Source organism: Oncorhynchus gorbuscha, unplaced genomic scaffold, assembly GCF_021184085.1.
Source record: "Oncorhynchus gorbuscha isolate QuinsamMale2020 ecotype Even-year unplaced genomic scaffold, OgorEven_v1.0 Un_scaffold_814, whole genome shotgun sequence".
NCBI classification, from domain to species: domain Eukaryota; kingdom Metazoa; phylum Chordata; class Actinopteri; order Salmoniformes; family Salmonidae; genus Oncorhynchus; species Oncorhynchus gorbuscha.
This window is the reverse complement of record NW_025745819.1, coordinates 25,001-47,631: the sequence shown is the minus strand read 5'-3', so window position 1 is coordinate 47,631 and position 22,631 is coordinate 25,001. Positions and strand designations below refer to the sequence as shown.

At 49.3% G+C, this 22,631-nt stretch overlaps 47 non-coding genes across 47 annotated transcripts in view; all 47 read left to right on the top strand.

The window, feature by feature from the left end:
* The first annotated feature begins 25 nt into the window (after nucleotides 1-25).
* LOC124020417 lies at nucleotides 26-216 on the top strand. Its single transcript, XR_006836048.1, has one exon. It is a non-coding gene; the product is annotated as a U2 spliceosomal RNA (small nuclear RNA).
* A 429-nt stretch (nucleotides 217-645) lies between these two features.
* On the top strand, nucleotides 646-762 carry LOC124020375. The gene has a single exon (XR_006836006.1). It is a non-coding gene; the product is annotated as a U5 spliceosomal RNA (small nuclear RNA).
* Nucleotides 763-976: 214 nt separating this feature from the next.
* On the top strand, nucleotides 977-1,167 carry LOC124020416. Its single transcript, XR_006836047.1, has one exon. It is a non-coding gene; the product is annotated as a U2 spliceosomal RNA (small nuclear RNA).
* Nucleotides 1,168-1,576: 409 nt separating this feature from the next.
* LOC124020374 lies at nucleotides 1,577-1,693 on the top strand. The gene has a single exon (XR_006836005.1). It is a non-coding gene; the product is annotated as a U5 spliceosomal RNA (small nuclear RNA).
* A 266-nt stretch (nucleotides 1,694-1,959) lies between these two features.
* LOC124020423 lies at nucleotides 1,960-2,149 on the top strand. Its single transcript, XR_006836053.1, has one exon. It is a non-coding gene; the product is annotated as a U2 spliceosomal RNA (small nuclear RNA).
* A 417-nt stretch (nucleotides 2,150-2,566) lies between these two features.
* On the top strand, nucleotides 2,567-2,683 carry LOC124020372. Its single transcript, XR_006836004.1, has one exon. It is a non-coding gene; the product is annotated as a U5 spliceosomal RNA (small nuclear RNA).
* A 257-nt stretch (nucleotides 2,684-2,940) lies between these two features.
* On the top strand, nucleotides 2,941-3,131 carry LOC124020415. The gene has a single exon (XR_006836046.1). It is a non-coding gene; the product is annotated as a U2 spliceosomal RNA (small nuclear RNA).
* A 419-nt stretch (nucleotides 3,132-3,550) lies between these two features.
* Nucleotides 3,551-3,667, top strand: LOC124020371. Its single transcript, XR_006836003.1, has one exon. It is a non-coding gene; the product is annotated as a U5 spliceosomal RNA (small nuclear RNA).
* A 234-nt stretch (nucleotides 3,668-3,901) lies between these two features.
* LOC124020414 lies at nucleotides 3,902-4,092 on the top strand. Its single transcript, XR_006836045.1, has one exon. It is a non-coding gene; the product is annotated as a U2 spliceosomal RNA (small nuclear RNA).
* A 433-nt stretch (nucleotides 4,093-4,525) lies between these two features.
* LOC124020369 lies at nucleotides 4,526-4,642 on the top strand. Its single transcript, XR_006836001.1, has one exon. It is a non-coding gene; the product is annotated as a U5 spliceosomal RNA (small nuclear RNA).
* Nucleotides 4,643-4,886: 244 nt separating this feature from the next.
* On the top strand, nucleotides 4,887-5,077 carry LOC124020413. The gene has a single exon (XR_006836044.1). It is a non-coding gene; the product is annotated as a U2 spliceosomal RNA (small nuclear RNA).
* A 456-nt stretch (nucleotides 5,078-5,533) lies between these two features.
* Nucleotides 5,534-5,650, top strand: LOC124020368. The gene has a single exon (XR_006836000.1). It is a non-coding gene; the product is annotated as a U5 spliceosomal RNA (small nuclear RNA).
* Nucleotides 5,651-5,883: 233 nt separating this feature from the next.
* LOC124020411 lies at nucleotides 5,884-6,074 on the top strand. Its single transcript, XR_006836042.1, has one exon. It is a non-coding gene; the product is annotated as a U2 spliceosomal RNA (small nuclear RNA).
* A 463-nt stretch (nucleotides 6,075-6,537) lies between these two features.
* On the top strand, nucleotides 6,538-6,654 carry LOC124020367. Its single transcript, XR_006835998.1, has one exon. It is a non-coding gene; the product is annotated as a U5 spliceosomal RNA (small nuclear RNA).
* Nucleotides 6,655-6,887: 233 nt separating this feature from the next.
* LOC124020410 lies at nucleotides 6,888-7,078 on the top strand. The gene has a single exon (XR_006836041.1). It is a non-coding gene; the product is annotated as a U2 spliceosomal RNA (small nuclear RNA).
* Nucleotides 7,079-7,501: 423 nt separating this feature from the next.
* LOC124020366 lies at nucleotides 7,502-7,618 on the top strand. The gene has a single exon (XR_006835997.1). It is a non-coding gene; the product is annotated as a U5 spliceosomal RNA (small nuclear RNA).
* A 242-nt stretch (nucleotides 7,619-7,860) lies between these two features.
* On the top strand, nucleotides 7,861-8,051 carry LOC124020408. The gene has a single exon (XR_006836040.1). It is a non-coding gene; the product is annotated as a U2 spliceosomal RNA (small nuclear RNA).
* A 404-nt stretch (nucleotides 8,052-8,455) lies between these two features.
* On the top strand, nucleotides 8,456-8,572 carry LOC124020365. The gene has a single exon (XR_006835996.1). It is a non-coding gene; the product is annotated as a U5 spliceosomal RNA (small nuclear RNA).
* A 236-nt stretch (nucleotides 8,573-8,808) lies between these two features.
* Nucleotides 8,809-8,999, top strand: LOC124020422. The gene has a single exon (XR_006836052.1). It is a non-coding gene; the product is annotated as a U2 spliceosomal RNA (small nuclear RNA).
* Nucleotides 9,000-9,406: 407 nt separating this feature from the next.
* LOC124020364 lies at nucleotides 9,407-9,523 on the top strand. Its single transcript, XR_006835995.1, has one exon. It is a non-coding gene; the product is annotated as a U5 spliceosomal RNA (small nuclear RNA).
* A 233-nt stretch (nucleotides 9,524-9,756) lies between these two features.
* On the top strand, nucleotides 9,757-9,947 carry LOC124020407. Its single transcript, XR_006836039.1, has one exon. It is a non-coding gene; the product is annotated as a U2 spliceosomal RNA (small nuclear RNA).
* Nucleotides 9,948-10,352: 405 nt separating this feature from the next.
* LOC124020363 lies at nucleotides 10,353-10,469 on the top strand. Its single transcript, XR_006835994.1, has one exon. It is a non-coding gene; the product is annotated as a U5 spliceosomal RNA (small nuclear RNA).
* Nucleotides 10,470-10,703: 234 nt separating this feature from the next.
* Nucleotides 10,704-10,894, top strand: LOC124020406. Its single transcript, XR_006836038.1, has one exon. It is a non-coding gene; the product is annotated as a U2 spliceosomal RNA (small nuclear RNA).
* Nucleotides 10,895-11,326: 432 nt separating this feature from the next.
* Nucleotides 11,327-11,443, top strand: LOC124020362. The gene has a single exon (XR_006835993.1). It is a non-coding gene; the product is annotated as a U5 spliceosomal RNA (small nuclear RNA).
* A 234-nt stretch (nucleotides 11,444-11,677) lies between these two features.
* LOC124020405 lies at nucleotides 11,678-11,868 on the top strand. Its single transcript, XR_006836037.1, has one exon. It is a non-coding gene; the product is annotated as a U2 spliceosomal RNA (small nuclear RNA).
* A 419-nt stretch (nucleotides 11,869-12,287) lies between these two features.
* LOC124020361 lies at nucleotides 12,288-12,404 on the top strand. The gene has a single exon (XR_006835992.1). It is a non-coding gene; the product is annotated as a U5 spliceosomal RNA (small nuclear RNA).
* Nucleotides 12,405-12,657: 253 nt separating this feature from the next.
* LOC124020404 lies at nucleotides 12,658-12,848 on the top strand. The gene has a single exon (XR_006836036.1). It is a non-coding gene; the product is annotated as a U2 spliceosomal RNA (small nuclear RNA).
* A 447-nt stretch (nucleotides 12,849-13,295) lies between these two features.
* LOC124020360 lies at nucleotides 13,296-13,412 on the top strand. The gene has a single exon (XR_006835991.1). It is a non-coding gene; the product is annotated as a U5 spliceosomal RNA (small nuclear RNA).
* A 236-nt stretch (nucleotides 13,413-13,648) lies between these two features.
* Nucleotides 13,649-13,839, top strand: LOC124020403. The gene has a single exon (XR_006836035.1). It is a non-coding gene; the product is annotated as a U2 spliceosomal RNA (small nuclear RNA).
* A 453-nt stretch (nucleotides 13,840-14,292) lies between these two features.
* LOC124020358 lies at nucleotides 14,293-14,409 on the top strand. Its single transcript, XR_006835989.1, has one exon. It is a non-coding gene; the product is annotated as a U5 spliceosomal RNA (small nuclear RNA).
* Nucleotides 14,410-14,645: 236 nt separating this feature from the next.
* LOC124020402 lies at nucleotides 14,646-14,836 on the top strand. The gene has a single exon (XR_006836034.1). It is a non-coding gene; the product is annotated as a U2 spliceosomal RNA (small nuclear RNA).
* A 407-nt stretch (nucleotides 14,837-15,243) lies between these two features.
* LOC124020356 lies at nucleotides 15,244-15,360 on the top strand. Its single transcript, XR_006835988.1, has one exon. It is a non-coding gene; the product is annotated as a U5 spliceosomal RNA (small nuclear RNA).
* A 246-nt stretch (nucleotides 15,361-15,606) lies between these two features.
* LOC124020401 lies at nucleotides 15,607-15,797 on the top strand. Its single transcript, XR_006836033.1, has one exon. It is a non-coding gene; the product is annotated as a U2 spliceosomal RNA (small nuclear RNA).
* Nucleotides 15,798-16,252: 455 nt separating this feature from the next.
* On the top strand, nucleotides 16,253-16,369 carry LOC124020355. The gene has a single exon (XR_006835987.1). It is a non-coding gene; the product is annotated as a U5 spliceosomal RNA (small nuclear RNA).
* A 237-nt stretch (nucleotides 16,370-16,606) lies between these two features.
* On the top strand, nucleotides 16,607-16,797 carry LOC124020399. The gene has a single exon (XR_006836031.1). It is a non-coding gene; the product is annotated as a U2 spliceosomal RNA (small nuclear RNA).
* A 457-nt stretch (nucleotides 16,798-17,254) lies between these two features.
* LOC124020354 lies at nucleotides 17,255-17,371 on the top strand. The gene has a single exon (XR_006835986.1). It is a non-coding gene; the product is annotated as a U5 spliceosomal RNA (small nuclear RNA).
* Nucleotides 17,372-17,609: 238 nt separating this feature from the next.
* On the top strand, nucleotides 17,610-17,800 carry LOC124020398. Its single transcript, XR_006836030.1, has one exon. It is a non-coding gene; the product is annotated as a U2 spliceosomal RNA (small nuclear RNA).
* A 459-nt stretch (nucleotides 17,801-18,259) lies between these two features.
* On the top strand, nucleotides 18,260-18,376 carry LOC124020353. Its single transcript, XR_006835985.1, has one exon. It is a non-coding gene; the product is annotated as a U5 spliceosomal RNA (small nuclear RNA).
* A 238-nt stretch (nucleotides 18,377-18,614) lies between these two features.
* Nucleotides 18,615-18,805, top strand: LOC124020397. Its single transcript, XR_006836029.1, has one exon. It is a non-coding gene; the product is annotated as a U2 spliceosomal RNA (small nuclear RNA).
* Nucleotides 18,806-19,236: 431 nt separating this feature from the next.
* On the top strand, nucleotides 19,237-19,353 carry LOC124020352. Its single transcript, XR_006835984.1, has one exon. It is a non-coding gene; the product is annotated as a U5 spliceosomal RNA (small nuclear RNA).
* Nucleotides 19,354-19,589: 236 nt separating this feature from the next.
* Nucleotides 19,590-19,780, top strand: LOC124020396. The gene has a single exon (XR_006836028.1). It is a non-coding gene; the product is annotated as a U2 spliceosomal RNA (small nuclear RNA).
* A 457-nt stretch (nucleotides 19,781-20,237) lies between these two features.
* Nucleotides 20,238-20,354, top strand: LOC124020351. The gene has a single exon (XR_006835983.1). It is a non-coding gene; the product is annotated as a U5 spliceosomal RNA (small nuclear RNA).
* Nucleotides 20,355-20,586: 232 nt separating this feature from the next.
* On the top strand, nucleotides 20,587-20,777 carry LOC124020395. The gene has a single exon (XR_006836027.1). It is a non-coding gene; the product is annotated as a U2 spliceosomal RNA (small nuclear RNA).
* A 450-nt stretch (nucleotides 20,778-21,227) lies between these two features.
* On the top strand, nucleotides 21,228-21,344 carry LOC124020350. Its single transcript, XR_006835982.1, has one exon. It is a non-coding gene; the product is annotated as a U5 spliceosomal RNA (small nuclear RNA).
* Nucleotides 21,345-21,583: 239 nt separating this feature from the next.
* LOC124020429 lies at nucleotides 21,584-21,773 on the top strand. Its single transcript, XR_006836058.1, has one exon. It is a non-coding gene; the product is annotated as a U2 spliceosomal RNA (small nuclear RNA).
* Nucleotides 21,774-22,203: 430 nt separating this feature from the next.
* LOC124020349 lies at nucleotides 22,204-22,320 on the top strand. The gene has a single exon (XR_006835981.1). It is a non-coding gene; the product is annotated as a U5 spliceosomal RNA (small nuclear RNA).
* A 236-nt stretch (nucleotides 22,321-22,556) lies between these two features.
* The window catches only part of LOC124020394, a 191-nt gene continuing 116 nt past the window's right edge, over nucleotides 22,557-22,631 (top strand). Inside the window, exon 1 of the small nuclear RNA XR_006836026.1 lies at nucleotides 22,557-22,631. This exon is cut by the window's right edge and continues 116 nt beyond it. This is a non-coding gene — a small nuclear RNA (U2 spliceosomal RNA).

The following is a 22,631-nucleotide window of genomic DNA, read 5'->3' as shown; positions in this document are numbered from 1 at the left end:
GGTTGCAGGGTTCCATTTGTGGGTTATCGCTTCTCGGCCTTTTGGCTCAGATCAAGTGTAGTATCTGTTCTTATCAGTTTAATATCTGATACGTCCCCCATCGGGGGACTACATATTAAATGGATTTTTCGAACAGGGAGTCGGAAATGGGGCTTGCTCCGTCCGCTCCACGCATCGACCCGGTATTGCAGTACCTCCGGGAACGGTGCAACACTTTTCTGCCGTTGTCAAGGAAAATTGCTATGTAAACAGCTAGCTAGCAGAAGCTAGCTAGCAGAAGAAAAAAAGCTAGCTAGCTAGCTAGCAGAAGAAGGAAAGAAACATTCAAACTGAAGAAAGGCGAAGCGCTCTTCAATGTGGTCCCCCGTTTCCCGCCATTTTTGTTAAAAAAAAAAAAAAAAAAAAAAAAAAATGGGCCAGGATTGTGTGTGTGTGTGTGTGTGTGTGTGTGTGTGTGTGTGTGTGGTGTGTGGTGTGTGTGTGTGTGTTTCTCTCTCTGTCTGTGCCTCTGTGTGTGTCTCTGTGTCGTTCTTTTTATCCACAGCAGCCCTCGAAAACTTGGAAGAGTGGGTTCCGGGAGCACCCGCGGGTACCCGGCCTAGAGTGCACAGAGTGTGTCTCGGGCCCCCGCCTCTGACTTCCACACGATTCTGGTTTCTCTTCATTACGCACAAGCCTTTCGCCTTTTACTAAAGACTTCCGTGGAGAGGAACACTTACGAGTTCAACGTATTTTTGGAGGGGCTTTGCTTCTTACAGAGCCCGCTATCTTGTTTCAAGAGAAATTGACCGACCGACAGACAGACAGACAGAGGTGGGCCAGGACAGTGACTTAAGGACACATTAGCGACTTTTTCCAAAAAACACGTGAGTGAGTGACTGAAGGAGGGAGGAAGGAACCGCCGGCTTTTGCCAACCCGCCGAGGTCTGTTGAGACCCCCGGGGGCCCGGCGGTTGCAGGGTTCCATTTGTGGGTTATCGCTTCTCGGCCTTTTGGCTCAGATCAAGTGTAGTATCTGTTCTTATCAGTTTAATATCTGATACGTCCCCCATCGGGGGACTACATATTAAATGGATTTTTCGAACAGGGAGTCGGAAATGGGGCTTGCTCCGTCCGCTCCACGCATCGACCCGGTATTGCAGTACCTCCGGGAACGGTGCAACACTTTTCTGCCGTTGTCAAGGAAAATTGCTATGTAAACAGCTAGCTAGCTAGCAGAAGAAAAGCTAGCTAGCTAGCTAGCAGAAGAAGGAAAGAAACATTCAAACTGAAGAAAGGCGAAGCGCTCTTCAATGTGGTCCCCGTTTCCCGCCATTTTTGTTAAAAAAAAAAAAAAAAAAAAAAAAAAAAAAAAAAAAAAAATTGGGCCAGGATTGTGTGTGTGTGTGTGTGTGTGGTGTGTGGTGTGTGTGTGTGTGTTTCTCTCTCTGTCTGTGCCTCTGTGTGTGTCTCTGTGTCGTTCTTTTTATCCACAGCAGCCCTCGAAAACTTGGAAGAGTGGGTTCCGGGAGCACCCGCGGGTACCCGGCCTAGAGTGCACAGAGTGTGTCTCGGGCCCCCGCCTCTGACTTCCACACGATTCTGGTTTCTCTTCATTACGCACAAGCCTTTCGCCTTTTACTAAAGACTTCCGTGGAGAGGAACACTTACGAGTTCAACGTATTTTTGGAGGGGCTTTGCTTCTTACAGAGCCCGCTATCTTGTTTCAAGAGAAATTGACCGACCGACAGACAGACAGACAGACAGACAGACAGACAGACAGACAGACAGACAGACAGAGGTGGGCCAGGACAGTGACTTAAGGACACATTAGCGACTTTTTCCAAAAAACACGTGAGTGAGTGAGTGAGTGACTGAGGGAGGGAGGGAGGGAGGAAGGAACCGCCGGCTTTTGCCAACCCGCCGAGGTCTGTTGAGACCCCCGGGGGCCCGGCGGTTGCAGGGTTCCATTTGTGGGTTATCGCTTCTCGGCCTTTTGGCTCAGATCAAGTGTAGTATCTGTTCTTATCAGTTTAATATCTGATACGTCCCCCATCGGGGGACTACATATTAAATGGATTTTTCGAACAGGAGTCGGAAATGGGGCTTGCTCCGTCCGCTCCACGCATCGACCCGGTATTGCAGTACCTCCGGGAACGGTGCAACACTTTTCTGCCGTTGTCAAGGAAAATTGCTATGTAAACAGCTAGCTAGCTAGCAGAAGAAAAGCTAGCTAGCTAGCTAGCAGAAGAAGGAAAGAAACATTCAAACTGAAGAAAGGCGAAGCGCTCTTCAATGTGGTCCCCCGTTTCCCGCCATTTTTGTTAAAAAAAAAAAAAAAAAAAAAAAAAAAAAAATTGGGCCAGGATTGTGTGTGTGTGGTGTGTGTGTGTGTGTGTGTGTGTGTGTGTGTGTGTGTGTGTGTGTGTGTTTTCTCTCTGTCTGTGCCTCTGTGTGTGTCTCTGTGTCGTTCTTTTTATCCACAGCAGCCCTCGAAAACTTGGAAGAGTGGGTTCCGGGAGCACCCGCGGGTACCCGGCCTAGAGTGCACAGAGTGTGTCTCGGGCCCCCGCCTCTGACTTCCACACGATTCTGGTTTCTCTTCATTACGCACAAGCCTTTCGCCTTTTACTAAAGACTTCCGTGGAGAGGAACACTTACGAGTTCAACGTATTTTTGGAGGGGCTTTGCTTCTTACAGAGCCCGCTATCTTGTTTCAAGAGAAATTGACCGACCGACAGACAGACAGACAGACAGACAGACAGACAGACAGACAGACAGACAGTGGGCCAGGACAGTGACTTAAGGACACATTAGCGACTTTTTCCAAAAAACACGTGAGTGAGTGAGTGAGTGACTGAGGGAGGGAGGGAGGAAGGGAGGAACCGCCGGCTTTTGCCAACCCGCCGAGGTCTGTTGAGACCCCGGGGCCCGGCGGTTGCAGGGTTCCATTTGTGGGTTATCGCTTCTCGGCCTTTTGGCTCAGATCAAGTGTAGTATCTGTTCTTATCAGTTTAATATCTGATACGTCCCCCATCGGGGGACTACATATTAAATGGATTTTTCGAACAGGGAGTCGGAAATGGGGCTTGCTCCGTCCGCTCCACGCATCGACCCGGTATTGCAGTACCTCCGGGAACGGTGCAACACTTTTCTGCCGTTGTCAAGGAAAATTGCTATGTAAACAGCTAGCTAGCTAGCAGAAGAAAAAAAGCTAGCTAGCTAGCTAGCAGAAGAAGGAAAGAAACATTCAAACTGAAGAAAGGCGAAGCGCTCTTCAATGTGGTCCCCCGTTTCCCGCCATTTTTGTTAAAAAAAAAAAAAAAAAAAAAAAAAAAAAAAAAATTGGGCCAGGATTGTGTGTGTGTGTGTGTGTGTGTGTGTGTGTGTGTGTGTGTGTGTGTGTGTGTGTGTGTCTCTCTCTGTCTGTGCCTCTGTGTGTGTCTCTGTGTCGTTCTTTTTATCCACAGCAGCCCTCGAAAACTTGGAAGAGTGGGTTCCGGGAGCACCCGCGGGTACCCGGCCTAGAGTGCACAGAGTGTGTCTCGGGCCCCCGCCTCTGACTTCCACACGATTCTGGTTTCTCTTCATTACGCACAAGCCTTTCGCCTTTTACTAAAGACTTCCGTGGAGAGGAACACTTACGAGTTCAACGTATTTTTGGAGGGGCTTTGCTTCTTACAGAGCCCGCTATCTTGTTTCAAGAGAAATTGACCGACCGACAGACAGACAGACAGACAGACAGACAGACAGAGGTGGGCCAGGACAGTGACTTAAGGACACATTAGCGACTTTTTCCAAAAAACACGTGAGTGAGTGAGTGACTGAGGGAGGGAGGAAGGAACCGCCGGCTTTTGCCAACCCGCCGAGGTCTGTTGAGACCCCCGGGGGCCCGGCGGTTGCAGGGTTCCATTTGTGGGTTATCGCTTCTCGGCCTTTTGGCTCAGATCAAGTGTAGTATCTGTTCTTATCAGTTTAATATCTGATACGTCCCCCATCGGGGGACTACATATTAAATGGATTTTTCGAACAGGGAGTCGGAAATGGGGCTTGCTCCGTCCGCTCCACGCATCGACCCGGTATTGCAGTACCTCCGGGAACGGTGCAACACTTTTCTGCCGTTGTCAAGGAAAATTGCTATGTAAACAGCTAGCTAGCTAGCAGAAGAAAAGCTAGCTAGCTAGCTAGCAGAAGAAGGAAAGAAACATTCAAACTGAAGAAAGGCGAAGCGCTCTTCAATGTGGTCCCCGTTTCCCGCCATTTTTGTTAAAAAAAAAAAAAAAAAAAAAAAAAAAAAAAAAAAAAATTGGGCCAGGATTGTGTGTGTGTGTGTGTGTGTGTGTGTGTGTGTGTGTGTGTGTGTGTGTGTGTGTGTGTGTGTGTGTGTTTCTCTCTCTCTGTCTGTGCCTCTGTGTGTGTCTCTGTGTCGTTCTTTTTATCCACAGCAGCCCTCGAAAACTTGGAAGAGTGGGTTCCGGGAGCACCCGCGGGTACCCGGCCTAGAGTGCACAGAGTGTGTCTCGGGCCCCCGCCTCTGACTTCCACACGATTCTGGTTTCTCTTCATTACGCACAAGCCTTTCGCCTTTTACTAAAGACTTCCGTGGAGAGGAACACTTACGAGTTCAACGTATTTTTGGAGGGGCTTTGCTTCTTACAGAGCCCGCTATCTTGTTTCAAGAGAAATTGACCGACCGACAGACAGACAGACAGACAGACAGACAGACAGAGGTGGGCCAGGACAGTGACTTAAGGACACATTAGCGACTTTTTCCAAAAAACACGTGAGTGAGTGACTGAGTGACTGAGGGAGGGAGAGGGAGGAAGGAACCGCCGGCTTTTGCCAACCCGCCGAGGTCTGTTGAGACCCCCGGGGGCCCGGCGGTTGCAGGGTTCCATTTGTGGGTTATCGCTTCTCGGCCTTTTGGCTCAGATCAAGTGTAGTATCTGTTCTTATCAGTTTAATATCTGATACGTCCCCCATCGGGGGACTACATATTAAATGGATTTTTCGAACAGGGAGTCGGAAATGGGGCTTGCTCCGTCCGCTCCACGCATCGACCCGGTATTGCAGTACCTCCGGGAACGGTGCAACACTTTTCTGCCGTTGTCAAGGAAAATTGCTATGTAAACAGCTAGCTAGCTAGCAGAAGAAAAGCTAGCTAGCTAGCTAGCAGAAGAAGGAAAGAAACATTCAAACTGAAGAAAGGCGAAGCGCTCTTCAATGTGGTCCCCCGTTTCCCGCCATTTTTGTTAAAAAAAAAAAAAAAAAAAAAAAAAAAAAAAAAATTGGGCCAGGATTGTGTGTGTGTGTGTGTGTGTGTGTGTGTGTGTGTGTGTGTGTGTGTGTGTGTGTGTGTGTGTGTGTGTGTGTGTGTGTGTGTGTGTGTGTGTGTGTTTCTCTCTCTGTCTGTGCCTCTGTGTGTGTCTCTGTGTCGTTCTTTTTATCCACAGCAGCCCTCGAAAACTTGGAAGAGTGGGTTCCGGGAGCACCCGCGGGTACCCGGCCTAGAGTGCACAGAGTGTGTCTCGGGCCCCCGCCTCTGACTTCCACACGATTCTGGTTTCTCTTCATTACGCACAAGCCTTTCGCCTTTTACTAAAGACTTCCGTGGAGAGGAACACTTACGAGTTCAACGTATTTTTGGAGGGGCTTTGCTTCTTACAGAGCCCGCTATCTTGTTTCAAGAGAAATTGACCGACCGACAGACAGACAGACAGACAGACAGACAGACAGAGGTGGGCCAGGACAGTGACTTAAGGACACATTAGCGACTTTTCCAAAAAACACGTGAGTGAGTGAGTGACTGAGGGAGGGAGGAAGGAACCGCCGGCTTTTGCCAACCCGCCGAGGTCTGTTGAGACCCCCGGGGGCCCGGCGGTTGCAGGGTTCCATTTGTGGGTTATCGCTTCTCGGCCTTTTGGCTCAGATCAAGTGTAGTATCTGTTCTTATCAGTTTAATATCTGATACGTCCCCCATCGGGGGACTACATATTAAATGGATTTTTCGAACAGGGAGTCGGAAATGGGGCTTGCTCCGTCCGCTCCACGCATCGACCCGGTATTGCAGTACCTCCGGGAACGGTGCAACACTTTTCTGCCGTTGTCAAGGAAAATTGCTATGTAAACAGCTAGCTAGCTAGCAGAAGAAAAGCTAGCTAGCTAGCTAGCTAGCAGAAGAAGGAAAGAAACATTCAAACTGAAGAAAGGCGAAGCGCTCTTCAATGTGGTCCCCCGTTTCCCGCCATTTTTGTTAAAAAAAAAAAAAAAAAAAAAAAAAAAAAAAAAAAAAAAAATTGGGCCAGGATTGTGTGTGTGTGTGTGTGTGTGTGTGTGTGTGTGTGTGTGTGTGTGTGTGTGTGTGTGTGTGTGTGTGTGTGTGTGTGTGTGTGTGTGTGTGTTTCTCTCTCTGTCTGTGCCTCTGTGTGTGTCTCTGTGTCGTTCTTTTTATCCACAGCAGCCCTCGAAAACTTGGAAGAGTGGGTTCCGGGAGCACCCGCGGGTACCCGGCCTAGAGTGCACAGAGTGTGTCTCGGGCCCCCGCCTCTGACTTCCACACGATTCTGGTTTCTCTTCATTACGCACAAGCCTTTCGCCTTTTACTAAAGACTTCCGTGGAGAGGAACACTTACGAGTTCAACGTATTTTTGGAGGGGCTTTGCTTCTTACAGAGCCCGCTATCTTGTTTCAAGAGAAATTGACCGACCGACAGACAGACAGACAGACAGACAGACAGACAGAGGTGGGCCAGGACAGTGACTTAAGGACACATTAGCGACTTTTTCCAAAAAACACGTGAGTGAGTGAGTGACTGAGGGAGGGAGGAAGGAACCGCCGGCTTTTGCCAACCCGCCGAGGTCTGTTGAGACCCCGGGGCCCGGGCGGTTGCAGGGTTCCATTTGTGGGTTATCGCTTCTCGGCCTTTTGGCTCAGATCAAGTGTAGTATCTGTTCTTATCAGTTTAATATCTGATACGTCCCCCATCGGGGGACTACATATTAAATGGATTTTTCGAACAGGGAGTCGGAAATGGGGCTTGCTCCGTCCGCTCCACGCATCGACCCGGTATTGCAGTACCTCCGGGAACGGTGCAACACTTTTCTGCCGTTGTCAAGGAAAATTGCTATGTAAACAGCTAGCTAGCTAGCAGAAGAAAAGCTAGCTAGCTAGCTAGCTAGCAGAAGAAAAGCTAGCTAGCTAGCTAGCAGAAGAAGGAAAGAAACATTCAAACTGAAGAAAGGCGAAGCGCTCTTCAATGTGGTCCCCCGTTTCCCGCCATTTTTGTTAAAAAAAAAAAAAAAAAAAAAAATGGGCCAGGATTGTGTGTGTGTGTGTGTGTGTGGTGTGTGGTGTGTGTGTGTGTGTTTCTCTCTCTGTCTGTGCCTCTGTGTGTGTCTCTGTGTCGTTCTTTTTATCCACAGCAGCCCTCGAAAACTTGGAAGAGTGGGTTCCGGGAGCACCCGCGGGTACCCGGCCTAGAGTGCACAGAGTGTGTCTCGGGCCCCCGCCTCTGACTTCCACACGATTCTGGTTTCTCTTCATTACGCACAAGCCTTTCGCCTTTTACTAAAGACTTCCGTGGAGAGGAACACTTACGAGTTCAACGTATTTTTGGAGGGGCTTTGCTTCTTACAGAGCCCGCTATCTTGTTTCAAGAGAAATTGACCGACCGACAGACAGACAGACAGACAGACAGACAGACAGAGGTGGGCCAGGACAGTGACTTAAGGACACATTAGCGACTTTTTCCAAAAAACACGTGAGTGAGTGAGTGACTGAGGGAGGGAGGGAGGGAGGAAGGAACCGCCGGCTTTTGCCAACCCGCCGAGGTCTGTTGAGACCCCCGGGGGCCCGGCGGTTGCAGGGTTCCATTTGTGGGTTATCGCTTCTCGGCCTTTTGGCTCAGATCAAGTGTAGTATCTGTTCTTATCAGTTTAATATCTGATACGTCCCCCATCGGGGGACTACATATTAAATGGATTTTTCGAACAGGGAGTCGGAAATGGGGCTTGCTCCGTCCGCTCCACGCATCGACCCGGTATTGCAGTACCTCCGGGAACGGTGCAACACTTTTCTGCCGTTGTCAAGGAAAATTGCTATGTAAACAGCTAGCTAGCTAGCAGAAGAAAAGCTAGCTAGCTAGCTAGCAGAAGAAGGAAAGAAACATTCAAACTGAAGAAAGGCGAAGCGCTCTTCAATGTGGTCCCCGTTTCCCGCCATTTTTGTTAAAAAAAAAAAAAAAAAAAAAAAAAAAAAAAAAAATTGGGCCAGGATTGTGTGTGTGTGTGTGTGTGTGGTGTGTGGTGTGTGTGTGTGTGTTTCTCTCTCTGTCTGTGCCTCTGTGTGTGTCTCTGTGTCGTTCTTTTTATCCACAGCAGCCCTCGAAAACTTGGAAGAGTGGGTTCCGGGAGCACCCGCGGGTACCCGGCCTAGAGTGCACAGAGTGTGTCTCGGGCCCCCGCCTCTGACTTCCACACGATTCTGGTTTCTCTTCATTACGCACAAGCCTTTCGCCTTTTACTAAAGACTTCCGTGGAGAGGAACACTTACGAGTTCAACGTATTTTTGGAGGGGCTTTGCTTCTTACAGAGCCCGCTATCTTGTTTCAAGAGAAATTGACCGACCGACAGACAGACAGACAGACAGACAGACAGACAGACAGACAGTGGGCCAGGACAGTGACTTAAGGACACATTAGCGACTTTTTCCAAAAACACGTGAGTGAGTGAGTGACTGAGGGAGGGAGGAAGGAACCGCCGGCTTTTGCCAACCCGCCGAGGTCTGTTGAGACCCCGGGGCCCGGCGGTTGCAGGGTTCCATTTGTGGGTTATCGCTTCTCGGCCTTTTGGCTCAGATCAAGTGTAGTATCTGTTCTTATCAGTTTAATATCTGATACGTCCCCCATCGGGGGACTACATATTAAATGGATTTTTCAAACAGGGAGTCGGAAATGGGGCTTGCTCCGTCCGCTCCACGCATCGACCCGGTATTGCAGTACCTCCGGGAACGGTGCAACACTTTTCTGCCGTTGTCAAGGAAAATTGCTATGTAAACAGCTAGCTAGCTAGCAGAAGAAAAGCTAGCTAGCTAGCTAGCAGAAGAAGGAAAGAAACATTCAAACTGAAGAAAGGCGAAGCGCTCTTCAATGTGGTCCCCCGTTTCCCGCCATTTTTGTTAAAAAAAAAAAAAAAAAAAAAAAAAAAAAAAAAAAAAATTGCCAGGATTGTGTGTGTGTGTGTGTGTGTGTGTGTGTGTGTGTGTGTGTGTGTGTTGTCTCTCTGTCTGTGCCTCTGTGTGTGTCTCTGTGTCGTTCTTTTTATCCACAGCAGCCCTCGAAAACTTGGAAGAGTGGGTTCCGGGAGCACCCGCGGGTACCCGGCCTAGAGTGCACAGAGTGTGTCTCGGGCCCCCGCCTCTGACTTCCACACGATTCTGGTTTCTCTTCATTACGCACAAGCCTTTCGCCTTTTACTAAAGACTTCCGTGGAGAGGAACACTTACGAGTTCAACGTATTTTTGGAGGGGCTTTGCTTCTTACAGAGCCCGCTATCTTGTTTCAAGAGAAATTGACCGACCGACAGACAGACAGACAGACAGACAGACAGACAGACAGGTGGGCCAGGACAGTGACTTAAGGACACATTAGCGACTTTTTCCAAAAACACGTGAGTGAGTGAGTGACTGAGGGAGGGAGGAAGGAACCGCCGGCTTTTGCCAACCCGCCGAGGTCTGTTGAGACCCCGGGGCCCGGCGGTTGCAGGGTTCCATTTGTGGGTTATCGCTTCTCGGCCTTTTGGCTCAGATCAAGTGTAGTATCTGTTCTTATCAGTTTAATATCTGATACGTCCCCCATCGGGGGACTACATATTAAATGGATTTTTCGAACAGGGAGTCGGAAATGGGGCTTGCTCCGTCCGCTCCACGCATCGACCCGGTATTGCAGTACCTCCGGGAACGGTGCAACACTTTTCTGCCGTTGTCAAGGAAAATTGCTATGTAAACAGCTAGCTAGCTAGCAGAAGAAAAGCTAGCTAGCTAGCTAGCTAGAGAGAAGGAAAGAAACATTCAAACTGAAGAAAGGCGAAGCGCTCTTCAATGTGGTCCCCCGTTTCCCGCCATTTTTGTTAAAAAAAAAAAAAAAAAAAAAAAAAAAAAAAAATTGGGCCAGGATTGTGTGTGTGTGTGTGTGTGTGGTGTGTGGTGTGTGTGTGTGTGTTTCTCTCTCTGTCTGTGCCTCTGTGTGTGTCTCTGTGTCGTTCTTTTTATCCACAGCAGCCCTCGAAAACTTGGAAGAGTGGGTTCCGGGAGCACCCGCGGGTACCCGGCCTAGAGTGCACAGAGTGTGTCTCGGGCCCCCGCCTCTGACTTCCACACGATTCTGGTTTCTCTTCATTACGCACAAGCCTTTCGCCTTTTACTAAAGACTTCCGTGGAGAGGAACACTTACGAGTTCAACGTATTTTTGGAGGGGCTTTGCTTCTTACAGAGCCCGCTATCTTGTTTCAAGAGAAATTGACCGACCGACAGACAGACAGACAGACAGACAGACAGACAGAGGTGGGCCAGGACAGTGACTTAAGGACACATTAGCGACTTTTTCCAAAAAACACGTGAGTGAGTGAGTGACTGAGGGAGGGAGGAAGGAACCGCCGGCTTTTGCCAACCCGCCGAGGTCTGTTGAGACCCCCGGGGGCCCGGCGGTTGCAGGGTTCCATTTGTGGGTTATCGCTTCTCGGCCTTTTGGCTCAGATCAAGTGTAGTATCTGTTCTTATCAGTTTAATATCTGATACGTCCCCCATCGGGGGACTACATATTAAATGGATTTTTCGAACAGGGAGTCGGAAATGGGGCTTGCTCCGTCCGCTCCACGCATCGACCCGGTATTGCAGTACCTCCGGGAACGGTGCAACACTTTTCTGCCGTTGTCAAGGAAAATTGCTATGTAAACAGCTAGCTAGCTAGCAGAAGAAAAGCTAGCTAGCTAGCTAGCAGAAGAAGGAAAGAAACATTCAAACTGAAGAAAGGCGAAGCGCTCTTCAATGTGGTCCCCCGTTTCCCGCCATTTTTGTTAAAAAAAAAAAAAAAAAAAAAAAAAAAAAAAATTGGGCCAGGATTGTGTGTGTGTGTGTGTGTGTGTGTGTGTGTGTGTGTGTGTGTGTGTGTGTGTGTGTGTGTGTGTGTGTGTCTGTGTGTGCCTCTGTGTGTGCCTCTGTGTGTGTCTCTGTGTCGTTCTTTTTATCCACAGCAGCCCTCGAAAACTTGGAAGAGTGGGTTCCGGGAGCACCCGCGGGTACCCGGCCTAGAGTGCACAGAGTGTGTCTCGGGCCCCCGCCTCTGACTTCCACACGATTCTGGTTTCTCTTCATTACGCACAAGCCTTTCGCCTTTTACTAAAGACTTCCGTGGAGAGGAACACTTACGAGTTCAACGTATTTTTGGAGGGGCTTTGCTTCTTACAGAGCCCGCTATCTTGTTTCAAGAGAAATTGACCGACCGACAGACAGACAGACAGACAGACAGACAGACAGAGGTGGGCCAGGACAGTGACTTAAGGACACATTAGCGACTTTTTCCAAAAAACACGTGAGTGAGTGAGTGACTGAGGGAGGGAGGAAGGAACCGCCGGCTTTTGCCAACCCGCCGAGGTCTGTTGAGACCCCCGGGGGCCCGGCGGTTGCAGGGTTCCATTTGTGGGTTATCGCTTCTCGGCCTTTTGGCTCAGATCAAGTGTAGTATCTGTTCTTATCAGTTTAATATCTGATACGTCCCCCATCGGGGGACTACATATTAAATGGATTTTTCGAACAGGGAGTCGGAAATGGGGCTTGCTCCGTCCGCTCCACGCATCGACCCGGTATTGCAGTACCTCCGGGAACGGTGCAACACTTTTCTGCCGTTGTCAAGGAAAATTGCTATGTAAACAGCTAGCTAGCTAGCAGAAGAAAAGCTAGCTAGCTAGCTAGCAGAAAGAAGGAAAGAAACATTCAAACTGAAGAAAGGCGAAGCGCTCTTCAATGTGGTCCCCCGTTTCCCGCCATTTTTGTTAAAAAAAAAAAAAAAAAAAAAAAAAAAAAAAATTGGGCCAGGATTGTGTGTGTGTGGTGTGTGTGTGTGTGTGTGTGTGTGTGTGTGTGTGTGTGTGTGTGTTGTGTGTCTCTCTGTCTGTGCCTCTGTGTGTGTCTCTGTGTCGTTCTTTTTATCCACAGCAGCCCTCGAAAACTTGGAAGAGTGGGTTCCGGGAGCACCCGCGGGTACCCGGCCTAGAGTGCACAGAGTGTGTCTCGGGCCCCCGCCTCTGACTTCCACACGATTCTGGTTTCTCTTCATTACGCACAAGCCTTTCGCCTTTTACTAAAGACTTCCGTGGAGAGGAACACTTACGAGTTCAACGTATTTTTGGAGGGGCTTTGCTTCTTACAGAGCCCGCTATCTTGTTTCAAGAGAAATTGACCGACCGACAGACAGACAGACAGACAGACAGACAGACAGACAGGACAGACAGACAGACAGACAGGGCCAGGACAGTGACTTAAGGACACATTAGCGACTTTTTCCAAAAACACGTGAGTGAGTGAGTGACTGAGGGGGAGGGAGGAAGGAACCGCCGGCTTTTGCCAACCCGCCGAGGTCTGTTGAGACCCCGGGGCCCGGCGGTTGCAGGGTTCCATTTGTGGGTTATCGCTTCTCGGCCTTTTGGCTCAGATCAAGTGTAGTATCTGTTCTTATCAGTTTAATATCTGATACGTCCCCCATCGGGGGACTACATATTAAATGGATTTTTCGAACAGGGAGTCGGAAATGGGGCTTGCTCCGTCCGCTCCACGCATCGACCCGGTATTGCAGTACCTCCGGGAACGGTGCAACACTTTTCTGCCGTTGTCAAGGAAAATTGCTATGTAAACAGCTAGCTAGCTAGCAGAAGAAAAGCTAGCTAGCTAGCTAGCAGAAGAAGGAAAGAAACATTCAAACTGAAGAAAGGCGAAGCGCTCTTCAATGTGGTCCCCCGTTTCCCGCCATTTTTGTTAAAAAAAAAAAAAAAAAAAAAAAAAAAAAAATTGGGCCAGGATTGTGTGTGTGTGTGTGTGTGTGTGTGTGTGTGTGTGTGTGTGTGTGTGTGTGTGTGTGTGTGTGTGTGTGTGTGTGTGTGTGTGTGTGTGTTTCTCTCTCTGTCTGTGCCTCTGTGTGTGTCTCTGTGTCGTTCTTTTTATCCACAGCAGCCCTCGAAAACTTGGAAGAGTGGGTTCCGGGAGCACCCGCGGGTACCCGGCCTAGAGTGCACAGAGTGTGTCTCGGGCCCCCGCCTCTGACTTCCACACGATTCTGGTTTCTCTTCATTACGCACAAGCCTTTCGCCTTTTACTAAAGACTTCCGTGGAGAGGAACACTTACGAGTTCAACGTATTTTTGGAGGGGCTTTGCTTCTTACAGAGCCCGCTATCTTGTTTCAAGAGAAATTGACCGACCGACAGACAGACAGACAGACAGACAGACAGACAGACAGACAGGGCCAGGACAGTGACTTAAGGACACATTAGCGACTTTTTCCAAAAAACACGTGAGTGAGTGAGTGACTGAGGGAGGGAGGAAGGAACCGCCGGCTTTTGCCAACCCGCCGAGGTCTGTTGAGACCCCCGGGGCCCGGCGGTTGCAGGGTTCCATTTGTGGGTTATCGCTTCTCGGCCTTTTGGCTCAGATCAAGTGTAGTATCTGTTCTTATCAGTTTAATATCTGATACGTCCCCCATCGGGGGACTACATATTAAATGGATTTTTCGAACAGGGAGTCGGAAATGGGGCTTGCTCCGTCCGCTCCACGCATCGACCCGGTATTGCAGTACCTCCGGGAACGGTGCAACACTTTTCTGCCGTTGTCAAGGAAAATTGCTATGTAAACAGCTAGCTAGCTAGCAGAAGAAAAGCTAGCTAGCTAGCTAGCAGAAGAAGGAAAGAAACATTCAAACTGAAGAAAGGCGAAGCGCTCTTCAATGTGGTCCCCGTTTCCCGCCATTTTTGTTAAAAAAAAAAAAAAAAAAAAAAAAAAAAAAAAAATTGGGCCAGGATTGTGTGTGTGTGTGTGTGTGTGTGTGTGTGTGTGTGTGTGTGTGTGTGTGTGTGTGTGTGTGTGTGTGTGTGTGTGTGTGTGTGTGTGTGTTGTGTTGTCTCTCTGTCTGTGCCTCTGTGTGTGTCTCTGTGTCGTTCTTTTTATCCACAGCAGCCCTCGAAAACTTGGAAGAGTGGGTTCCGGGAGCACCCGCGGGTACCCGGCCTAGAGTGCACAGAGTGTGTCTCGGGCCCCCGCCTCTGACTTCCACACGATTCTGGTTTCTCTTCATTACGCACAAGCCTTTCGCCTTTTACTAAAGACTTCCGTGGAGAGGAACACTTACGAGTTCAACGTATTTTTGGAGGGGCTTTGCTTCTTACAGAGCCCGCTATCTTGTTTCAAGAGAAATTGACCGACCGACAGACAGACAGACAGACAGACAGACAGACAGACAGAGGTGGGCCAGGACAGTGACTTAAGGACACATTAGCGACTTTTTCCAAAAAACACGTGAGTGAGTGAGTGACTGAGGGAGGGAGGAAGGAACCGCCGGCTTTTGCCAACCCGCCGAGGTCTGTTGAGACCCCGGGGCCCGGCGGTTGCAGGGTTCCATTTGTGGGTTATCGCTTCTCGGCCTTTTGGCTCAGATCAAGTGTAGTATCTGTTCTTATCAGTTTAATATCTGATACGTCCCCCATCGGGGGACTACATATTAAATGGATTTTTCGAACAGGGAGTCGGAAATGGGGCTTGCTCCGTCCGCTCCACGCATCGACCCGGTATTGCAGTACCTCCGGGAACGGTGCAACACTTTTCTGCCGTTGTCAAGGAAAATTGCTATGTAAACAGCTAGCTAGCTAGCAGAAGAAAAGCTAGCTAGCTAGCTAGCAGAAGAAAGAAGGAAAGAAACATTCAAACTGAAGAAAGGCGAAGCGCTCTTCAATGTGGTCCCCCGTTTCCCGCCATTTTTGTTAAAAAAAAAAAAAAAAAAAAAAAAAAAAAATTGGGCCAGGATTGTGTGTGTGTGTGTGTGTGTGTGTGTGTGTGTGTGTGTGTGTGTGTGTTTCTCTCTCTGTCTGTGCCTCTGTGTGTGTCTCTGTGTCGTTCTTTTTATCCACAGCAGCCCTCGAAAACTTGGAAGAGTGGGTTCCGGGAGCACCGCGGGTACCCGGCCTAGAGTGCACAGAGTGTGTCTCGGGCCCCCGCCTCTGACTTCCACACGATTCTGGTTTCTCTTCATTACGCACAAGCCTTTCGCCTTTTACTAAAGACTTCCGTGGAGAGGAACACTTACGAGTTCAACGTATTTTTGGAGGGGCTTTGCTTCTTACAGAGCCCGCTATCTTGTTTCAAGAGAAATTGACCGACCGACAGACAGACAGACAGACAGACAGACAGACAGAGGTGGGCCAGGACAGTGACTTAAGGACACATTAGCGACTTTTTCCAAAAAACACGTGAGTGAGTGAGTGAGTGACTGAGGGAGGGAGGGAGGGAGGAAGGAACCGCCGGCTTTTGCCAACCCGCCGAGGTCTGTTGAGACCCCCGGGGGCCCGGCGGTTGCAGGGTTCCATTTGTGGGTTATCGCTTCTCGGCCTTTTGGCTCAGATCAAGTGTAGTATCTGTTCTTATCAGTTTAATATCTGATACGTCCCCCATCGGGGGACTACATATTAAATGGATTTTTCGAACAGGGAGTCGGAAATGGGGCTTGCTCCGTCCGCTCCACGCATCGACCCGGTATTGCAGTACCTCCGGGAACGGTGCAACACTTTTCTGCCGTTGTCAAGGAAAATTGCTATGTAAACAGCTAGCTAGCTAGCAGAAGAAAAGCTAGCTAGCTAGCTAGCAGAAGAAGGAAAGAAACATTCAAACTGAAGAAAGGCGAAGCGCTCTTCAATGTGGTCCCCGTTTCCCGCCATTTTTGTTAAAAAAAAAAAAAAAAAAAAAAAAAAAAAAAAAAAAAAAAAGGATTGTGTGTGTGTGTGTGTGTGTGTGTGTGTGTGTGTGTGTGTGTGTGTGTGTGTGTGTGTGTGTGTGTGTGTGTGTGTGTGTGTGTGTGTGTGTGTGTTCTCTCTCTCTGTCTGTGCCTCTGTGTGTGTCTCTGTGTCGTTCTTTTTATCCACAGCAGCCCTCGAAAACTTGGAAGAGTGGGTTCCGGGAGCACCCGCGGGTACCCGGCCTAGAGTGCACAGAGTGTGTCTCGGGCCCCCGCCTCTGACTTCCACACGATTCTGGTTTCTCTTCATTACGCACAAGCCTTTCGCCTTTTACTAAAGACTTCCGTGGAGAGGAACACTTACGAGTTCAACGTATTTTTGGAGGGGCTTTGCTTCTTACAGAGCCCGCTATCTTGTTTCAAGAGAAATTGACCGACCGACAGACAGACAGACAGACAGACAGACAGACAGACAGAGGTGGGCCAGGACAGTGACTTAAGGACACATTAGCGACTTTTTCCAAAAAACACGTGAGTGAGTGAGTGACTGAGGGAGGGAGGAAGGAACCGCCGGCTTTTGCCAACCCGCCGAGGTCTGTTGAGACCCCCGGGGCCCGGCGGTTGCAGGGTTCCATTTGTGGGTTATCGCTTCTCGGCCTTTTGGCTCAGATCAAGTGTAGTATCTGTTCTTATCAGTTTAATATCTGATACGTCCCCCATCGGGGGACTACATATTAAATGGATTTTTCGAACAGGGAGTCGGAAATGGGGCTTGCTCCGTCCGCTCCACGCATCGACCCGGTATTGCAGTACCTCCGGGAACGGTGCAACACTTTTCTGCCGTTGTCAAGGAAAATTGCTATGTAAACAGCTAGCTAGCTAGCAGAAGAAAAGCTAGCTAGCTAGCTAGCAGAAGAAGGAAAGAAACATTCAAACTGAAGAAAGGCGAAGCGCTCTTCAATGTGGTCCCCCGTTTCCCGCCATTTTTGTTAAAAAAAAAAAAAAAAAAAAAAAAAAAAAAATTGGGCCAGGATTGTGTGTGTGTGGTGTGTGTGTGTGTGTGTGTGTGTGTGTGTGTGTGTGTGTGTGTGTGTGTGTGTGTGTGTGTGTGTGTGTGTGTGTGTGTGTGTGTGTGTTCTCTCTCTGTCTGTGCCTCTGTGTGTGTCTCTGTGTCGTTCTTTTTATCCACAGCAGCCCTCGAAAACTTGGAAGAGTGGGTTCCGGGAGCACCCGCGGGTACCCGGCCTAGAGTGCACAGAGTGTGTCTCGGGCCCCCGCCTCTGACTTCCACACGATTCTGGTTTCTCTTCATTACGCACAAGCCTTTCGCCTTTTACTAAAGACTTCCGTGGAGAGGAACACTTACGAGTTCAACGTATTTTTGGAGGGGCTTTGCTTCTTACAGAGCCCGCTATCTTGTTTCAAGAGAAATTGACCGACCGACAGACAGACAGACAGACAGACAGACAGACAGACAGACAGTGGGCCAGGACAGTGACTTAAGGACACATTAGCGACTTTTTCCAAAAAACACGTGAGTGAGTGAGTGACTGAGGGAGGGAGGAAGGAACCGCCGGCTTTTGCCAACCCGCCGAGGTCTGTTGAGACCCCGGGGGCCCGGCGGTTGCAGGGTTCCATTTGTGGGTTATCGCTTCTCGGCCTTTTGGCTCAGATCAAGTGTAGTATCTGTTCTTATCAGTTTAATATCTGATACGTCCCCCATCGGGGGACTACATATTAAATGGATTTTTCGAACAGGGAGTCGGAAATGGGGCTTGCTCCGTCCGCTCCACGCATCGACCCGGTATTGCAGTACCTCCGGGAACGGTGCAACACTTTTCTGCCGTTGTCAAGGAAAATTGCTATGTAAACAGCTAGCTAGCTAGCAGAAGAAAAGCTAGCTAGCTAGCTAGCAGAAGAAGGAAAGAAACATTCAAACTGAAGAAAGGCGAAGCGCTCTTCAATGTGGTCCCCCGTTTCCCGCCATTTTTGTTAAAAAAAAAAAAAAAAAAAAAAAAAAAAAAAAAAAAAAAATTGGGCCAGGATTGTGTGTGTGTGGTGTGTGTGTGTGTGTGTGTGTGTGTGTGTGTGTGTGTGTGTGTGTGTGTGTGTGTGTGTGTGTGTGTGTGTGTGTGTGTGTTTCTCTCTCTGTCTGTGCCTCTGTGTGTGTCTCTGTGTCGTTCTTTTTATCCACAGCAGCCCTCGAAAACTTGGAAGAGTGGGTTCCGGGAGCACCCGCGGGTACCCGGCCTAGAGTGCACAGAGTGTGTCTCGGGCCCCCGCCTCTGACTTCCACACGATTCTGGTTTCTCTTCATTACGCACAAGCCTTTCGCCTTTTACTAAAGACTTCCGTGGAGAGGAACACTTACGAGTTCAACGTATTTTTGGAGGGGCTTTGCTTCTTACAGAGCCCGCTATCTTGTTTCAAGAGAAATTGACCGACCGACAGACAGACAGACAGACAGACAGACAGACAGACAGACGTGGGCCAGGACAGTGACTTAAGGACACATTAGCGACTTTTTCCAAAAAACACGTGAGTGAGTGAGTGACTGAGGGAGGGAGGAAGGAACCGCCGGCTTTTGCCAACCCGCCGAGGTCTGTTGAGACCCCCGGGGGCCCGGCGGTTGCAGGGTTCCATTTGTGGGTTATCGCTTCTCGGCCTTTTGGCTCAGATCAAGTGTAGTATCTGTTCTTATCAGTTTAATATCTGATACGTCCCCCATCGGGGGACTACATATTAAATGGATTTTTCGAACAGGGAGTCGGAAATGGGGCTTGCTCCGTCCGCTCCACGCATCGACCCGGTATTGCAGTACCTCCGGGAACGGTGCAACACTTTTCTGCCGTTGTCAAGGAAAATTGCTATGTAAACAGCTAGCTAGCTAGCAGAAGAAAAGCTAGCTAGCTAGCTAGCAGAAGAAGGAAAGAAACATTCAAACTGAAGAAAGGCGAAGCGCTCTTCAATGTGGTCCCCGTTTCCCGCCATTTTTGTTAAAAAAAAAAAAAAAAAAAAAAAAAAAAAAAAAATTGGGCCAGGATTGTGTGTGTGTGTGTGTGTGTGTGTGTGTGTGTGTGTGTGTGTGTGTGTGTGTGTGTGTGTGTGTGTGTGTGTGTCTCTCTCTGTCTGTGCCTCTGTGTGTGTCTCTGTGTCGTTCTTTTTATCCACAGCAGCCCTCGAAAACTTGGAAGAGTGGGTTCCGGGAGCACCCGCGGGTACCCGGCCTAGAGTGCACAGAGTGTGTCTCGGGCCCCCGCCTCTGACTTCCACACGATTCTGGTTTCTCTTCATTACGCACAAGCCTTTCGCCTTTTACTAAAGACTTCCGTGGAGAGGAACACTTACGAGTTCAACGTATTTTTGGAGGGGCTTTGCTTCTTACAGAGCCCGCTATCTTGTTTCAAGAGAAATTGACCGACCGACCGACCGACAGACAGACAGACAGACAGACAGACAGAGGTGGGCCAGGACAGTGACTTAAGGACACATTAGCGACTTTTTCCAAAAAACACGTGAGTGAGTGAGTGACTGAGGGAGGGAGGAAGGAACCGCCGGCTTTTGCCAACCCGCCGAGGTCTGTTGAGACCCCGGGGCCCGGCGGTTGCAGGGTTCCATTTGTGGGTTATCGCTTCTCGGCCTTTTGGCTCAGATCAAGTGTAGTATCTGTTCTTATCAGTTTAATATCTGATACGTCCCCCATCGGGGGACTACATATTAAATGGATTTTTCGAACAGGGAGTCGGAAATGGGGCTTGCTCCGTCCGCTCCACGCATCGACCCGGTATTGCAGTACCTCCGGGAACGGTGCAACACTTTTCTGCCGTTGTCAAGGAAAATTGCTATGTAAACAGCTAGCTAGCTAGCAGAAGAAAAGCTAGCTAGCTAGCTAGCAGAAGAAGGAAAGAAACATTCAAACTGAAGAAAGGCGAAGCGCTCTTCAATGTGGTCCCCCGTTTCCCGCCATTTTTGTTAAAAAAAAAAAAAAAAAAAAAAAAAAAAAAAAAAAAAATTGGGCCAGGATTGTGTGTGTGTGTGTGTGTGTGTGTGTGTGTGTGTGTGTGTGTGTGTGTTGTGTGTGTGTGTGTGTGTGTGTGTGTGTGTGTGTGTGTGTGTGTGTTTCTCTCTGTCTGTGCCTCTGTGTGTGTCTCTGTGTCGTTCTTTTTATCCACAGCAGCCCTCGAAAACTTGGAAGAGTGGGTTCCGGGAGCACCCGCGGGTACCCGGCCTAGAGTGCACAGAGTGTGTCTCGGGCCCCCGCCTCTGACTTCCACACGATTCTGGTTTCTCTTCATTACGCACAAGCCTTTCGCCTTTTACTAAAGACTTCCGTGGAGAGGAACACTTACGAGTTCAACGTATTTTTGGAGGGGCTTTGCTTCTTACAGAGCCCGCTATCTTGTTTCAAGAGAAATTGACCGACCGACAGACAGACAGACAGACAGACAGACAGACAGAGGTGGGCCAGGACAGTGACTTAAGGACACATTAGCGACTTTTTCCAAAAAACACGTGAGTGAGTGAGTGACTGAGGGAGGGAGGAAGGAACCGCCGGCTTTTGCCAACCCGCCGAGGTCTGTTGAGACCCCGGGGCCCGGCGGTTGCAGGGTTCCATTTGTGGGTTATCGCTTCTCGGCCTTTTGGCTCAGATCAAGTGTAGTATCTGTTCTTATCAGTTTAATATCTGATACGTCCCCCATCGGGGGACTACATATTAAATGGATTTTTCGAACAGGGAGTCGGAAATGGGGCTTGCTCCGTCCGCTCCACGCATCGACCCGGTATTGCAGTACCTCCGGGAACGGTGCAACACTTTTCTGCCGTTGTCAAGGAAAATTGCTATGTAAACAGCTAGCTAGCTAGCAGAAGAAAAGCTAGCTAGCTAGCTAGCAGAAGAAGGAAAGAAACATTCAAACTGAAGAAAGGCGAAGCGCTCTTCAATGTGGTCCCCGTTTCCCGCCATTTTTGTTAAAAAAAAAAAAAAAAAAAAAAAAAAAAAAAATTGGGCCAGGATTGTGTGTGTGTGGTGTGTGTGTGTGTGTGTGTGTGTGTGTGTGTGTGTGTGTGTGTGTGTGTGTGTGTGTGTGTGTGTGTGTGTGTGTGTGTGTTTCTCTCTCTGTCTGTGCCTCTGTGTGTGTCTCTGTGTCGTTCTTTTTATCCACAGCAGCCCTCGAAAACTTGGAAGAGTGGGTTCCGGGAGCACCCGCGGGTACCCGGCCTAGAGTGCACAGAGTGTGTCTCGGGCCCCCGCCTCTGACTTCCACACGATTCTGGTTTCTCTTCATTACGCACAAGCCTTTCGCCTTTTACTAAAGACTTCCGTGGAGAGGAACACTTACGAGTTCAACGTATTTTTGGAGGGGCTTTGCTTCTTACAGAGCCCGCTATCTTGTTTCAAGAGAAATTGACCGACCGACAGACAGACAGACAGACAGACAGACAGACAGACAGACAGTGGGCCAGGACAGTGACTTAAGGACACATTAGCGACTTTTTCCAAAAAACACGTGAGTGAGTGAGTGACTGAGGGAGGGAGGAAGGAACCGCCGGCTTTTGCCAACCCGCCGAGGTCTGTTGAGACCCCCGGGGGCCCGGCGGTTGCAGGGTTCCATTTGTGGGTTATCGCTTCTCGGCCTTTTGGCTCAGATCAAGTGTAGTATCTGTTCTTATCAGTTTAATATCTGATACGTCCCCATCGGGGGACTACATATTAAATGGATTTTTCGAACAGGGAGTCGGAAATGGGGCTTGCTCCGTCCGCTCCACGCATCGACCCGGTATTGCAGTACCTCCGGGAACGGTGCAACACTTTTCTGCCGTTGTCAAGGAAAATTGCTATGTAAACAGCTAGCTAGCTAGCAGAAGAAAAGCTAGCTAGCTAGCTAGCAGAAGAAGGAAAGAAACATTCAAACTGAAGAAAGGCGAAGCGCTCTTCAATGTGGTCCCCGTTTCCCGCCATTTTTGTTAAAAAAAAAAAAAAAAAAAAAAAAAAAAAAAAAAAATTGGGCCAGGATTGTGTGTGTGTGTGTGTGTGTGTGTGTGTGTGTGTGTGTGTGTGTGTGTGTGGTGTGTGTGTGTGTGTGTTTCTCTCTCTGTCTGTGCCTCTGTGTGTGTCTCTGTGTCGTTCTTTTTATCCACAGCAGCCCTCGAAAACTTGGAAGAGTGGGTTCCGGGAGCACCCGCGGGTACCCGGCCTAGAGTGCACAGAGTGTGTCTCGGGCCCCCGCCTCTGACTTCCACACGATTCTGGTTTCTCTTCATTACGCACAAGCCTTTCGCCTTTTACTAAAGACTTCCGTGGAGAGGAACACTTACGAGTTCAACGTATTTTTGGAGGGGCTTTGCTTCTTACAGAGCCCGCTATCTTGTTTCAAGAGAAATTGACCGACCGACAGACAGACAGACAGACAGACAGACAGACAGACAGAGGTGGGCCAGGACAGTGACTTAAGGACACATTAGCGACTTTTTCCAAAAAACACGTGAGTGAGTGAGTGACTGAGGGAGGGAGGAAGGAACCGCCGGCTTTTGCCAACCCGCCGAGGTCTGTTGAGACCCCGGGGCCCGGCGGTTGCAGGGTTCCATTTGTGGGTTATCGCTTCTCGGCCTTTTGGCTCAGATCAAGTGTAGTATCTGTTCTTATCAGTTTAATATCTGATACGTCCCCCA